Here is a 14,523-nt window from a genome sequence, read left to right on the forward strand (position 1 = left end):
ACAGTTAATCAAGTTGAAAATGAAATGATCTCTGAAAGCCAAATGTTTGGGAAAAAAAGGAGACAGAATGTCATGACAAGAACATCTCGCCAACCATTAAGCATGGGGTGGATTAATCATGCTTTGGGTTGTGTTCTATCCAATGGCACTGGGAACACTTCACAGGTAGAGGGAAGAATGGATTCAATTAAAGTTTAACAAATTCTTCAATTAAACATAACGCCATCTGTAAAAAAGCTGAAGTTGAAAAGAGGATGACTTCTACAAATGGATAAGGATCCTAAACACAATTTAAAATCCACATTAGCCTATGTCAAAAGCTGAAGGTTTTACAATGGCCCTCACAGTCCCCTGATTTGAACATCCTTGAAAATCTGTGGCTAGACCGCAAAAGAGCAGTGCATGCAAGAGGACCCAGGAATCTTACAGAACAAGAAGACTTTTCCAAGGAAGAAAGCATAAAAATCCCTCAAACAAGAATTGAAAGACTCTTGGCTGGCTACAATAATCATTTACAAGCTTTGATACTTCCCAAAGGGGGTGCTGCAGGGTACTAAGCATGCAAGGTACCCAATATTTTGCATTGGCCAACTTTATTTTTTGTTGTGAATTTAAAAATGTAAAAAATATATATATTTTGTCTAAAATGCAGAGGATATGCGTTATCCTTAACTGTATGGCTTTTACAGATAATTTCATCTTCAACTTGCTTAATTGTTCAGAGTATTAGTAAACTTGACCAGGGGTGCTCAAACTTTTGCATGCCACTGTACGTCATCACGCAAGGTCCAGCGTTAACATGACAAGACTAGAGGTGTGGATTGCCGATAACATAGAAAACGCAGTATGGCTGAAAGACAGAGAGCATCTGTTGGGGGGAAGGGGGGGTTATTTATTTAATCTCAAAAATGGATGCCATGGATTATAAATGTGGCAGGGCGTATGAGCGCCCAATGTCACATAAAAGGGGTGTACTTAGGCGGATCCGCAGAGGGCTGGCTACCATGTTTGTCAGAACACGCACACAAATCCGTAAAAAATTGGCTGACCTGCGATATCGTTCAAGTATCAGAATTGAGAGAATCCGTAGAATGTTAAGAAGGTTGCATGGTAAGTGTTTTTCAGAATTTTGACATACATACTCAATATCCAACTTATAAGCATATAAAAATGATGTTTATTTTAAACCACATTAGTATTTATGGTGTAAATTAATGTAATTGACCTTAGACAGGCATACCCTGTAGTTTTAAATTAATTTATTACAGAAATTTGATAAGAAAATTCAAATTTGGTTTAATACATTTTTTACATGTAAAAAACCCCAAGATTTAAAAAAAAAAAAAAAAACAAACAAAAAAAACAACAAACAACCCAAACACTTGTGTACATCAACATATGCTTAAGTACAGTATATTTCTGAAGACATGACTAATATTTTTTTTTTTAATATTAAACTAGACTAGTTTCTGAAACTTGCACAAAAATTGTTGCAAGATAAATTTATTAATTTTTTTTAAACACAAAAAAAATAAAGCAATATTTTATTTCTAAATTAGGAGAAGAACAAGAAGCAAGACAAGTGCCTGCTATACCATCATCACCGCTACATGCAAATGCCCAAGCCCAAACATCCCCAGCATCTTTGTCAAGGCTATCAATAACTAGGCCACCTGCTGCCCCTGAAAATCAACAAGCCTCAAGAAGCCCAGGCAGTGCAATCACAACAACCCCTCCTGTGACACCTCCTTTGACTTATTCGACATCACCATCATCTTTGGCCACTTGACCAGCAGTGATGTCTCCACAACCCTCCTCTTCAAGTCAACAGGATCTTCGATCAGGCTCCCCACATGGTAATGTTTTTTTTTTAAAAATATAATTTTTGTTGTTTTTTAAATTAAATTTGCTGCTAAATTGAATACAACACATGATTCTAAATAAACCATTATTGTGTTTGCACATAGCCTTTGGTGCGGCTTCAGCTGGATGGGAGATCAGCTCATCATCCTGTGTAGAGGAAGACCAGGGCCCCCGCTGCAATGGTATGTGTCCTATTATTCATTTATTTTTTTAACATAGTGTAAAAACGCCATTACAGTGTACAAATGATTTTTTATATCAACAGAATACCCAACAATGTGTGATTTGTGAGCTTCTGCAAGGAGGGTGCGGTCGACTGCACTTACACATGAGGCTTTGGTGCAGAAGTATATGGAGGGGGTGAATGAGGCCTGTCAAACACATTTTAAATGATGTGCAAAATGTATTTATTGTTTGTCTGTTTTACTTTATATTTCTTCAAGATGTAAATATTGGTATGTATGTTATCTGTATTTTGTTATCTTGATCTTGATTAAAGGTACATTTTATCCCTGTTGAGTTACATACTGTATTCTTACAGATTTGTAAAAAAATAACATTAAACAAAATTTTACCTTTATTCGAAATAGACAGTTTCATAGTTTCATTTAAATGTGAAAATATATTCTAATGAAAATATTTATAAATTAAAAAATATAAAAAAAAAGGTTGTTTTTTTATTTTACAAACAAAAATATATGCAGTTTTCACACACCCTAACCATGTTATTAGCACAAATGATTTTAATTATGAAGGTAGTTTATGGATTTTGTGAGTTGATTTCAGCATTAAAATGCTCTGCATTCTAAAATTTCTTCTCATATTCCCATCTAACATTTTTGATAAAAATACACAATTTAGACACAAAAACATATCAAATAAATTCCAAAATTATTTTTTAATTTATCAATATTACCACACTAAATTAGAAAAAATACTTTTCAAGCAGTAACAACAAAATGACCATTAATTTAGGTTTTTTTTTTACAAATTAAAAAAAAACAAACACAAATTTTTATTAAGCAATGAAGGTAACAGTCGAGCTACGCTGTGGTCTACCTGACCGTCATGATGGACAACATAAAGGCCTTTCTGTACGTTTTTTTTAGGCCTTGGCTCATCACTTGTCCGAACAACAGGTGGTGAGCTAGGTGTGGCCTGTTCAACTACATCAACAGGTTGTGTTGAACCAAATGCCAAACAAGTTTGCATATCTAAGCGACCCGCATTTGCCGCATTCATGACATCAAGCATGATGCGCTCAGCATGTTGACGTTGGTCATTACTCATTGTCTGCATTTTTTCATGAACAAGCTGCGCATAGGCACACACAGGTGGTCTTCGATTTTGATCCAAAATGCTCTTGGAAATTACAACCACTCCTGAAACAGCTGAACTGTGTCTTCTGCTAAGTTGGAGTCTGCGAGGAACAGATGAAGGCCCTGCTACCTCCTGGTCAACCTCTGGCTGTTGTGATGTTGAAGGAGGGGTGTCATCATCCTCACATGTTGTCTCCTGAGTGCCAGCACATTCAGTGTCGATGGATAAAGGCTGTGAAAGAACACATAAAGATGTCATGTTTAGAATGATTTTAAAAAAAAGTTATTAATGAAAAAGGTAACAATGTTGAATAATATAATTTTTGATTGTGGTTTCTGATCTAATACATGTTAAATAATAACATTGGGATATTTTTAAAGATATGTTAAAAATTTAGTTTCCCTTAAACAATTTAGTATATGTTATAAAGGATAAATGTTTGTTTTAAAAATTCAATTAAAAATGGGTTTATAAAATAAAAAAACAAAAAAAAATCAATTTTTAAAAATCCCCCCCCCAAAAAAACAAACTTCAAAACATAAAAAGTAATTTAATATTTAAAAGCCAATATTTAAAAAAAATGTACTTCCTCTTCCAAGGCCTCGGTGGGAGGATCATCACGGTGCACAGCCGGGGGGGGGATGAGGCTGGTAGAGGATCGGGGTAGCTCCTGGTCTCTTGTGAAAAGTAAGAGTTCAAAATACCATAGCTTTGGCGTATAGACCTCCCCTGCGCCAGCCCCGGACCTTTAAGAATCCTAAACCTTATTAAGTTCCTTTTTAAAAACAGTACGCAAAGCCTGGATTTTATTGCGCACCACTTTTTCTGACTGTTTCACCAGGGTGATGTTTTTCATAAACAGTGACAAGTTTGGAATATGCTTCTCTCTTCAGAGCCTTGTTACTGTAGGCTGGTGATTTTACACGCCACAAACAAGGGTGACTTCTGTACTCCTCTATGAATTCTCTTATAAAGGCCTCATTTTGTGAAGTAATCTGTGAATGTAAATGGTAAAAGCATTTAAAAATGTAAAGTCAAAAAAATCTAAAAATTTTAATAAAAAAAACAAACAAAACCCCCCCCAAAACAATTAACATAACATTTTAAAAATTTAAATTCTCAACGAATGACCATAAACCATATACACAATAAATGCACAATAACAAGGTTTGAAAAAACAAACATTAAAAAATGGTACATTAAACATTACATAGATGTGGACAGGAAAAGCAAACCAAAACAACAACACATTAACAGCAATAATACCTACATTGACAAAGATAGGCACTCTAACGAGAAAAATAGAGAAACGGTAAGCCACAGGAAAACGCGAGAGACGAGGACGATGTCACACATGCGACCTAGCTACAGTGGATGAAGACGACAGCATCACACGACAAGCACGCATCTGTGCACTTTTATGTGGATAATGACCAATCAGGTAAGGAAAGTGGTGTGAGGAAGGTTTCAGTATTAACCAAGGGGCGTGATGGGGGCGAGGCAGACACGGCAGGGTGTTGTCTAAGGACAATGAATACGCCTCTGTCGTTGGTGCGATAGTTCATAGACATGCTGTGTGACGGCAAAGACATGACCAACTGAGACCTACCACCAATTGCTAAACGATAAGACGACCTTTGTACGGTCGTTTCGTGTGATGGTTCCGTGACCACCAAGGAGCTATACAAAGATATCGCACAAGCGACCAGGGCGTGTCTTATCGTTACGGCTCGCTAACGAGATCGCGGACGATGTCGCAGCGTGTAAAGTACCCTTAAGGTTATGTGCACACGATCAGATCAGTGTTTGATCAGGCTTTCACGCAAGTTAAAATCACTATGATGCCACACCTGCGTTTTTTGATGCGTTTTTGACGCATGTGTCTGTGTCTTTGAAAATGTTTGTTTTTTAATAAAGGTTGTTTCTGGGCTTCTTGAAGAGGAAAAAAAACCCTATTTCCTGTTTTCAGACATCTTGCTAAATTCTATCCGAGGACAATGGCACGGCTTTTTTTGACATGCAAGAACACTTTCCTTTTACTCCAGTTGTTAAATCTCATTGTAAGAATTTATAAGATAAGAAAAACATTTCATTTACATCCGTGTTGCGCGGTCCATTTTGTCTATGTGTGTGTGTGACGTGTGTCATCCATGTGCTCATGGCTGGCGTCATCACTCGGCGTACCTGGGCAAGTGCCAGGGCCATGGACTGATAGGGGCCCACTCGCTGTCTGGGACACTGTCCACACCATTTGCTGGATGGTGTCCCCAGCTCTTAATCATGTATGGCCCCCACAGAGCGCTGATTCTGTGCGCTCTCCTCTCCCACCGCGCTGTGTGATGAGAACAGCATCTGTACTGCTGCTGGAATAAGCCGGCAGCAGTGACGACACGTGCTGATCTCCTGCATTATCATGACTTCTCTGCTGCTGGCTTATTACTATACAGAAACTGGTAGCAGAGTGGACACTGCACTCATCACACAGCACAGGGGGGGAGAAGAGACTGCACAGAGAGAGTGCACAGGTTGAGGGACCACTAGGGAGGAGTGGAGAGCGCAGAGACAGCACAGAGGGTGAGAGACTGCACAGGGTGGAGAATAGAGAGCAGAGACACCACAGAGGGAGGTGAGACAGTGCACAGGAGGGGAAAACAGCCCAGGGGGGACAGAGCGCACGACGGGGAAAGAGTGCACGAGGGAGGATTATATTTACTTTTATTGTATGCAGCCCACAACCTCTATATTATAATCATGAATCATGGTATGTGTTAGGCTATGTGCGCACGTTGTGTTTTTTTTCCGCGGAAACGCTGTGTTTTGAACTGCAGCGTTATTGCATGCGTTCAGCATACCCAGCAAAGTCTATGAGAAAGCCGAAAAATCAATGCACACACGTTTGTAAACGCAGCGTTTTGATGCCCAAAATCGCTACGGAAAAAAAAAGCAGCATGTCACTTTTTTTGTGCGTTGTAGCTGCGTTCTCCACCCATTGAAATCAATGATGAAATCAATGATGTGGGTCAGAACACAACCAAAATGCACTTGGACTTCATTTTTGTTGCGTTCCGCATGTTTTTTTGACAAGCAAAACGCAGGTATTTTCAGTCTCTGTCAATGTAGGTCAATTTCTGTCTGTGGATGTCGGTGAATATCCCTCTGTCGGTCGGTCTCTTTCTCTGTCATTTGGTCGCTCTGTTTGTCTCTGTCTGTCCCTCCCTCTGTCCGTCGGTCAGTCTCTCCCCCTCTCTCATACTCACCGATCCCCGGCGCGGCGCTGCACAGCTCTCACACTGCTCCGGCGGCTTTTCCTCTTTTGAAAATGCCGGCCGCTCATTATTCAATCTGGTATTCCCTGCTTTCCCCGCCCACCGGCGCCTATGATTGGTTGCAGTCAGACCCGACCCCACGCTGAGTGACAGCTGTCTCACTGCAACCAATCACAGCCGCCGGTGGGCGGGTCTATATCGTGCAGTACAATAAATAAATAATTAAAAAAAACCGGTGTGCGGTCCCCCCCAATTTTGATACCAGCCAAGGTAAAGCCACACGGTTGAAAGCTGGTATTCTCAGGATGGGGGGCTCCACGTTATGGGGAGCCCCCCAGTCTAACAATATCAGCCAGCAGCCGCCCGGAATTGCCGCATCCATTAGATTCGACAGTCCCGGGACTCTACCCGATTCATCCCGAATTGCCCTGGTGCGGTGGCAATCGAGGTAATAAGGAGTTAATGGCAGCAGCCCATAGCTGCCACTAAGTCCTAGGTTAATCATGACAGGCGTCTCCCCGATACCTTCCACAATTAACCTGTAAGTGAAAGTAAATAAACACATACACCCGAAAAAATCCTTTATTTGGAATAAAAGACAAATAAACACCCTCTTTCACTACTTTATTAAAATCCCCAAATACCCCTCCAGATCCAGCGTAATCCACATGAGGTCCCGCGACGCATCCAGCTCTGCTACATGAAGCTGACAGGAGCGGCCGTAGAACACCGCCGCACCTGTGAGCTCCACGCAGCAACTGAAGTGAATTGCGCTGTCAGCGGGGACGTCACTGAGGTAATGCTGGTGTGTGTGCGGTGATGATGGGGGTTGTAGTATCGGGATGTGTGCGGTGAAGATGAGGGCTGTAGTGTCGGGATGTGTGCGGGGATGATGAGGGCTGTAGTGTCGGGATGTGTGCGGGGATGATGAGGGCTGTAGTGCCGGGATGTGTGCGGTGATTAGAGATGAGCGAACCGGTCGCGGTTCGGCTCGAGGTTGGTTCGCCGAACGGACCTCCCGTTCGAGTTCGGTTCGTCGAACGTTCGACGAACCGAACTCGAACTGCATAGGAAACAATGGCAGGCAATCACAAACACAGAAAAACACCTAGAAAACACCCTCAAAGGTGTCCTAAAGGTGACAAACAACTCAAACACATTGGAAAGTGACAAGGACATATACTCATGCGAAAACAAAACAGCTGGACAAGGAAAAAGAGGAGGACACACAGATATAGGCATGGCACGCCCTTCTAAAATCATGTAAAACACCGCAAGGTGACTCCAAGCGGAGTCTCCATTTTTTCCAAAAATTGGGCCACACACACACCCACCCCTTCAGTGGCAGCAGTTGTGCCCCAGTTGTACACTTCACAGCTACATTTGCATCAAGCACATTCAAAAATACGCCATTCTTATCCATCCCCAGGATGACACCGGGGTAGGTAGCAAAGTCTTTGCTGACCCATGACTTGTTCATCTTGGCTTCTTTTAAAAACAATGTAAGCAAGGGTTACTCCAAGCGGAGACTCCCTTTTTTCCAAAAATTGGGCCACACAGACACCCACCCCATCAGTGGCAGCACTTGGGCCCTAGTTGCAAACAGGATGTTTTGATTTGCATCAAGCACATTCAAAAATACGCCATTCTTATCCGTCCCCAGGATGACACCGGGGTAGGTAGCAAAGTCTTTCCTGATCCCAGCTCTGTTCATCTTGGCTTCTTTTAAAAACACATCAAGCAAGGGTTACTCCAAGCGGAGTCTCCCTTTTTTTCCAAAAATTGGGCCACACAGACACCCACCCCATCAGTGGCAGCACTTGGGCCCTAGTTGCAAACAGGATGTTTTGATTTGCATCAAGCACATTCAAAAATACGCCATTCTTATCCGTCCCCAGGATGACACCGGGGTAGGTAGCAAAGTCTTTGCTGATCCCAGCTCTGTTCATCTTGGCTTCTTTTAAAAACACATCAAGCAAGGGTTACTCCAAGCGGAGTCTCCCTTTTTTTCCAAAAATTGGGCCACACAGACACCCACCCCATCAGTGGCAGCACTTGGGCCCTAGTTGCAAACAGGATGTTTTGATTTGCATCAAGCACATTCAAAAATAGGCCATTCTTATCCGTCCCCAGGATGACACCGGGGTAGGTAGCAAAGTCTTTCCTGATCCCAGCTCTGTTCATCTTGGCTTCTTTTAAAAACACATCAAGCAAGGGTTACTCCAAGCGGAGTCTCCCTTTTTTTCCAAAAATTGGGCCACACAGACACCCACCCCATCAGTGGCAGCACTTGGGCCCTAGTTGCAAACAGGATGTTTTGATTTGCATCAAGCACATTCAAAAATACGCCATTCTTATCCGTCCCCAGGATGACACCGGGGTAGGTAGCAAAGTCTTTGCTGATCCCAGCTCTGTTCATCTTGGCTTCTTTTAAAAACACATCAAGCAAGGGTTACTCCAAGCGGAGTCTCCCTTTTTTTCCAAAAATTGGGCCACACAGACACCCACCCCATCAGTGGCAGCACTTGGGCCCTAGTTGCAAACAGGATGTTTTGATTTGCATCAAGCACATTCAAAAATACGCCATTCTTATCCGTCCCCAGGATGACACCGGGGTAGGTAGCAAAGTCTTTCCTGATCCCAGCTCTGTTCATCTTGGCTTCTTTTAAAAACACATCAAGCAAGGGTTACTCCAAGCGGAGTCTCCCTTTTTTTTCCAAAAATTGGGCCACACAGACACCCACCCCATCAGTGGCAGCACTTGGGCCCTAGTTGCAAACAGGATGTTCTGATTTGCATCAAGCACATTCAAAAATACGCCATTCTTATCCGTCCCCAGGATGACACCGGGGTAGGTAGCAAAGTCTTTGCTGATCCCAGCTCTGTTCATCTTGGCTTCTTTTAAAAACACATCAAGCAAGGGTTACTCCAAGCGGAGTCTCCCTTTTTTTCCAAAAATTGGGCCACACAGACACCCACCCCATCAGTGGCAGCACTTGGGCCCTAGTTGTACACTTCACAGCTACATTTGCATCAATCACATTCAAAAATACCCCATAATTAACCGTCCCCAGGATGACACCGGGGTAGGTAGCAAAGTCTTTGCTGACCCATGACTTGTTCATCTTGGCTTCTTTTAAAAACAATGTAAGCAAGGGTTACTCCAAGCGGAGTCTCCCTTTTTTCCAAAAATTGGGCCACACAGACACCCACCCCATCAGTGGCAGCACTTGGGCCCTAGTTGCAAACAGGATGTTTTGATTTGCATCAAGCACATTCAAAAATACGCCATTCTTATCCGTCCCCAGGATGACACCGGGGTAGGTAGCAAAGTCTTTCCTGATCCCAGCTCTGTTCATCTTGGCTTCTTTTAAAAACACATCAAGCAAGGGTTACTCCAAGCGGAGTCTCCCTTTTTTTCCAAAAATTGGGCCACACAGACACCCACCCCATCAGTGGCAGCACTTGGGCCCTAGTTGTACACTTCACAGCTACATTTGCATCAATCACATTCAAAAATACCCCATAATTAACCGTCCCCAGGATGACACCGGGGTAGGTAGCAAAGTCTTTGCTGACCCATGACTTGTTCATCTTGGCTTCTTTTAAAAACAATGTAAGCAAGGGTTACTCCAAGCGGAGTCTCCCTTTTTTCCAAAAATTGGGCCACACAGACACCCACCCCATCAGTGGCAGCACTTGGGCCCTAGTTGCAAACAGGATGTTTTGATTTGCATCAAGCACATTCCAAATCCACAAGCATTTACTCTCCCCAGGATGACACAGGGGTAGTAAATTCCTTCTGGATCCATGACTTGTTCATTTTGATGAACGTCAGTCTGTCCACATTGTCACTGGACAGACGCGTGCGCTTATCTGTCAGCACACACCCAGCAGCACTGAATACACGTTCAGAGACAACGCTGGCAGCTGGACACGACAAAATCTCCAAGGCGTAACTGGAGAGCTCTGGCCATTTTTCTATGTTTGAAGCCCAAAAGGAGCAAGGCTCCAGTTGCACAGTCATGGCATCGATGTTCATTTGGAGATACTCCTGTATCATCCTCTCCAGCCGTTGAGTATGTGTCAGACTTGTTGTCTCTGGTGGCCTTGCAAAAGAGGGTCTAAAAAAATTATGAAAAGATTCCATAAAATTGCTGTTACCGGCACCAGATACGGTCCTACTGGTACGGGTAGACTGGTGAAGATGACGAGACCGTCCCATGTTTGTCAAGTTACAACTGGGAGATTCCCTCCCTGCACCTGCACGGTTGTTTGGTGGAAAAGCCGAGCTAAGATCGAGTAACAGCTTCTGCTGATACTCCTGCATACGTGCGTCCCTTTCTATGGCTGGAATTATGTCACAAAATTTGGACTTGTACCGGGGATCTAATAGTGTGGCAATCCAGTAGTCATCATCACTTCTAATTTTGACAATACGACTGTCATGTTGGAGGTAGTGCAACAAAAAGGCACTCATGTGTCTTGCGCAGCCATGCGGACCAAGTCCACGCTGTGTTTGTGGCATAGAGGTGCTACCCGTTCTTTCTTCCTCTGACATCTCCCCCCAACCTCTTTCAACTGAAATTTGACCAAGGTCTCCCTCATCCGCTGAGTCTTCCATGTCCATGGACAGTTCGTCCTCCATTTCTTCATGTTCTCCTGCACCTTGCTCAACATTTCGCCTGCTACTATGCGCCCTTGTCGATCCCTGTTCCCCATGGTCCCATGCCTGCTGCGTTGGTGATGATGAACGTCTGGACCTTGGTGATGTTGTTGTCCCTTGCACATATGAATCCTCCTGTAGTTCCTCCCCTTCATGTTGTCCCACCCCCTGACTCCGAATAGTGTTTAGCGTGTGCTCCAGCATGTAAATGACTGGAATCGTCATGCTGATAATGGCATTGTCAGAGCTAAACATATTCGTCGCCATGTCGAAACTGTGCAGAAGGGTGCATAGGTCCTTGATCTGAGACCACTCCATCAGGGTGATCTGCCCCACCTCTGCATCTCGTTGGCCCAGGCTATACGTCATGACGTATTGCACCAGGGCTCTGCGGTGCTGCCACAGTCGCTGTAACATGTGGAGAGTTGAATTCCAGCGTGTCGCCACATCGCATTTCAGGCGATGAACCGGCAGGCCGAAAGACTTCTGTAGCGATGCAAGTCGCTCAGCTGCGGCGCTTGAACGCCGGAAGTGAGCAGACAGTTTTCGTGCCCTGTTCAGAAGGCCATCTAGGCCGGGATAGTGTGTTAAAAATTGCTGCACGACAAGGTTCAACACGTGAGCCATACAAGGTACGTGTGTCACCTTGCCCAGGCGAAGGGCCGCACCCAGGTTTGCAGCATTGTCGCACACGGCCTTACCAGGCTGCAGGTTGAGTGGAGACAACCATTTATTAAACTCGGACCGCAGAGCTGACCACAACTCCTCAGCTGTGTGACTCTTATTACCAAGACATGTCAAGCTAAAGACCGCCTGATGCCGTTGCGCTCGGCTGCCAGCATAGTAATGAGGCGTGCGTGATTCCTTCTGCGCAGTGAGAACGCTGGTGGCCTGACCAGGCAGGCTTGGGGCGGAGGTGGAGGACCCAGATGAGGTGGAGGATGCAGAAGCTGTGGCGGAACTTGGACAGACAGAGGATTGACACACAAGTCGTGGGGACGGCAAGACTTGTGCAGCAGACCCTTCACCATCTATCACCATAGTTACCCAGTGCCCAGTCAGCGACATGTAACGTCCCTGTCCATGCTTACTGGTCCAAGTATCGGTGGTGAAATGCACCCGTTCACACACAGAGTTTCTCAAGGAAGCGGTGATGTTGTGTGCGACATGCTGGTGTAGCGCGGGCACACCTTTCTTAGAGAAGTAGTGGCGACTAGGCATCTGGTACTGGGGCACAGCGACAGACATAAGGTCTCTAAAATCCTGTGTGTCCACTAGGCGGAAAGGCAGCATTTCGGTAGCCAACAGCTTACAGAGGGATAGAGTCAACCTCTTAGCTTTGTCATGGGTCGGAGGAAGTGGCCTTTTATTTGACCACATCTGAGGGACAGAGATCTGGCTGCTGTGTGTAGACGGTGTTGAGTAGGGTGTCCCTGGAAAAATGCAGGTTTGTGAGGAAAGTGCAGGCGGAGACATGATGTTGCCTTCATCCAACGTTGGTGCTATCGATGTCTGAGAGAGCTGTACACACTCACTTGTTTCCCCTTCCAAACCAACTGACGACCTTACAAGCAAACTGCCTGTTGCGGTTACAGTGGTGGAAGTTTTGCGTGGAAAAACAGGTGTGACAGCTGTCCCCACAGTCCTAGAAGATGAAGAGCGCGCGGATGCACTGGAAGGGGCGGGCGGTGGATGGTTCGCTCCGCTAGCCGGCATTGCAGCACGGTGAGCTTCCCACCGGGACTTATGATATTTATTCATGTGACGATTCATGGAAGAAGTTGTCAAACTGCTGAGGTTTTGACCTCTACTAACAGAATCATGACAAATGTTACATATCACATGAGTTGGGCGATCTTTTTCGATGTGAAAAAAGGCCCAGGCTAGGCAAGGCTTAGAGGCCATGCGACCTGTTGATCCACCCCGAATAATGCTCATAGGCAGAGTGGTGGCTGAGGATGCAGTTGTAGACGTGCTACCAGTGCTCCGACTCTGTCCAGGAAGGCGCAAGGTAACTTCGTCGTCGGTTGCATCCTCCTCCACCGCCTCTGTTGACCTCCTCGAGTGCCTGACTGGGGGTTGACAGTAGGTGGGATCTAGAACGTCATCATCAATTGTTGTGTTCGCACTCCCCTCCCCCTCAGACCGAGCCTCTTCTTGCCCTGACCGAATATTTAAGTTGTCATCCCAATCGGGTATCTGCGTCTCATCTTCATCAGTATGTTCCTCATTGTCTATAACCACAGGTGTTACAGTTTGTGACAAAGGGTCAACATTATGCTCAGAAACTTGGTCCTCACGGCCTGAATCTGAGTCACAAAGGTTCTGGGCATCACTGCAGACCATTTCCTGTTCTGTACTCACTGTAGCTTGGGAGCAGACCTCTGATTCCCAGGCTATAGTGTGACTGAACAGCTCTGCAGACTCAGCCATCTCAGTTCCACCATACTGTGCAGGGCTGATGGAGACTTCAGAGCTGGGAGAAATCAAGTGTGATTGGGATGACAACTCAGAGGAATGGTGTTTTTTGGATGCGGTACTTGAAGTGGCTGAGAGGGCACTTGTTGGACCACTTGAGATCCATTCAAGCATTTTCCTTTTTTGCCCATCATCTACCTTTGTTCCTCTTGTTCGTGTCCGTAAAAAAGGGAGCACATCGGATTGTCCACAATAAGTAGTAGACATCTTACTTTTGCTAGTAGATGGTCTATCTTCAGCAGATGATAATGGAGCTTTGGCACCTTCCCCACTGACAAAACCTTTTTTGCCTTTTCCACCACGCCTCTTCCCCTTTCCACCAGCATCTGTCATTTTGCCACTCATGTTGATTGCGACAAGATTGTGGACTGAAAATGTGGTAGTAAAAATTGAGAGGTGGTGAAGATTGCAGTGGTGGTCTAGCTTTATTAACAGCAGAATAATAAAGAATAAATATCCCTGACAATGTAACTTAGTTATAATTCGTTGGAGTGTGCAACGCAGGCAGACGTGCTGCAAATGTCTTGGCACTAGTGGGACTATAGCAAAGTCCAATAGCCACGTATAGGATGCCACTAGGTACACTGAGTGTGTGCTAGTATAATGGCTTAGTTATAATTAGTTGGAGTGTGCAACGCAGGCAGACGTGCTGCAAATGTCTTGGCACTAGTGGGACTATAGCAAAGTCCAATAGCCACGTATAGGATGCCACTAGGTACACTGAGTGTGTGCTAGTATAATGGCTTAGTTATAATTAGTTGGAGTGTGCAACGCAGGCAGACGTGCTGCAAATGTCTTGGCACTAGTGGGACTATAGCAAAGTCCAATAGCCACGTATAGGATGCCACTAGGTACACTGAGTGTGTGCTAGTATAATGGCTTAGTTATAATTAGTTGGAGTGTGCAACGCAGGCAGACGTGCTGCAAATG

This window comes from Anomaloglossus baeobatrachus, chromosome 5 (genome assembly GCF_048569485.1).
Source record: "Anomaloglossus baeobatrachus isolate aAnoBae1 chromosome 5, aAnoBae1.hap1, whole genome shotgun sequence".
Classification (NCBI taxonomy): domain Eukaryota; kingdom Metazoa; phylum Chordata; class Amphibia; order Anura; family Aromobatidae; genus Anomaloglossus; species Anomaloglossus baeobatrachus.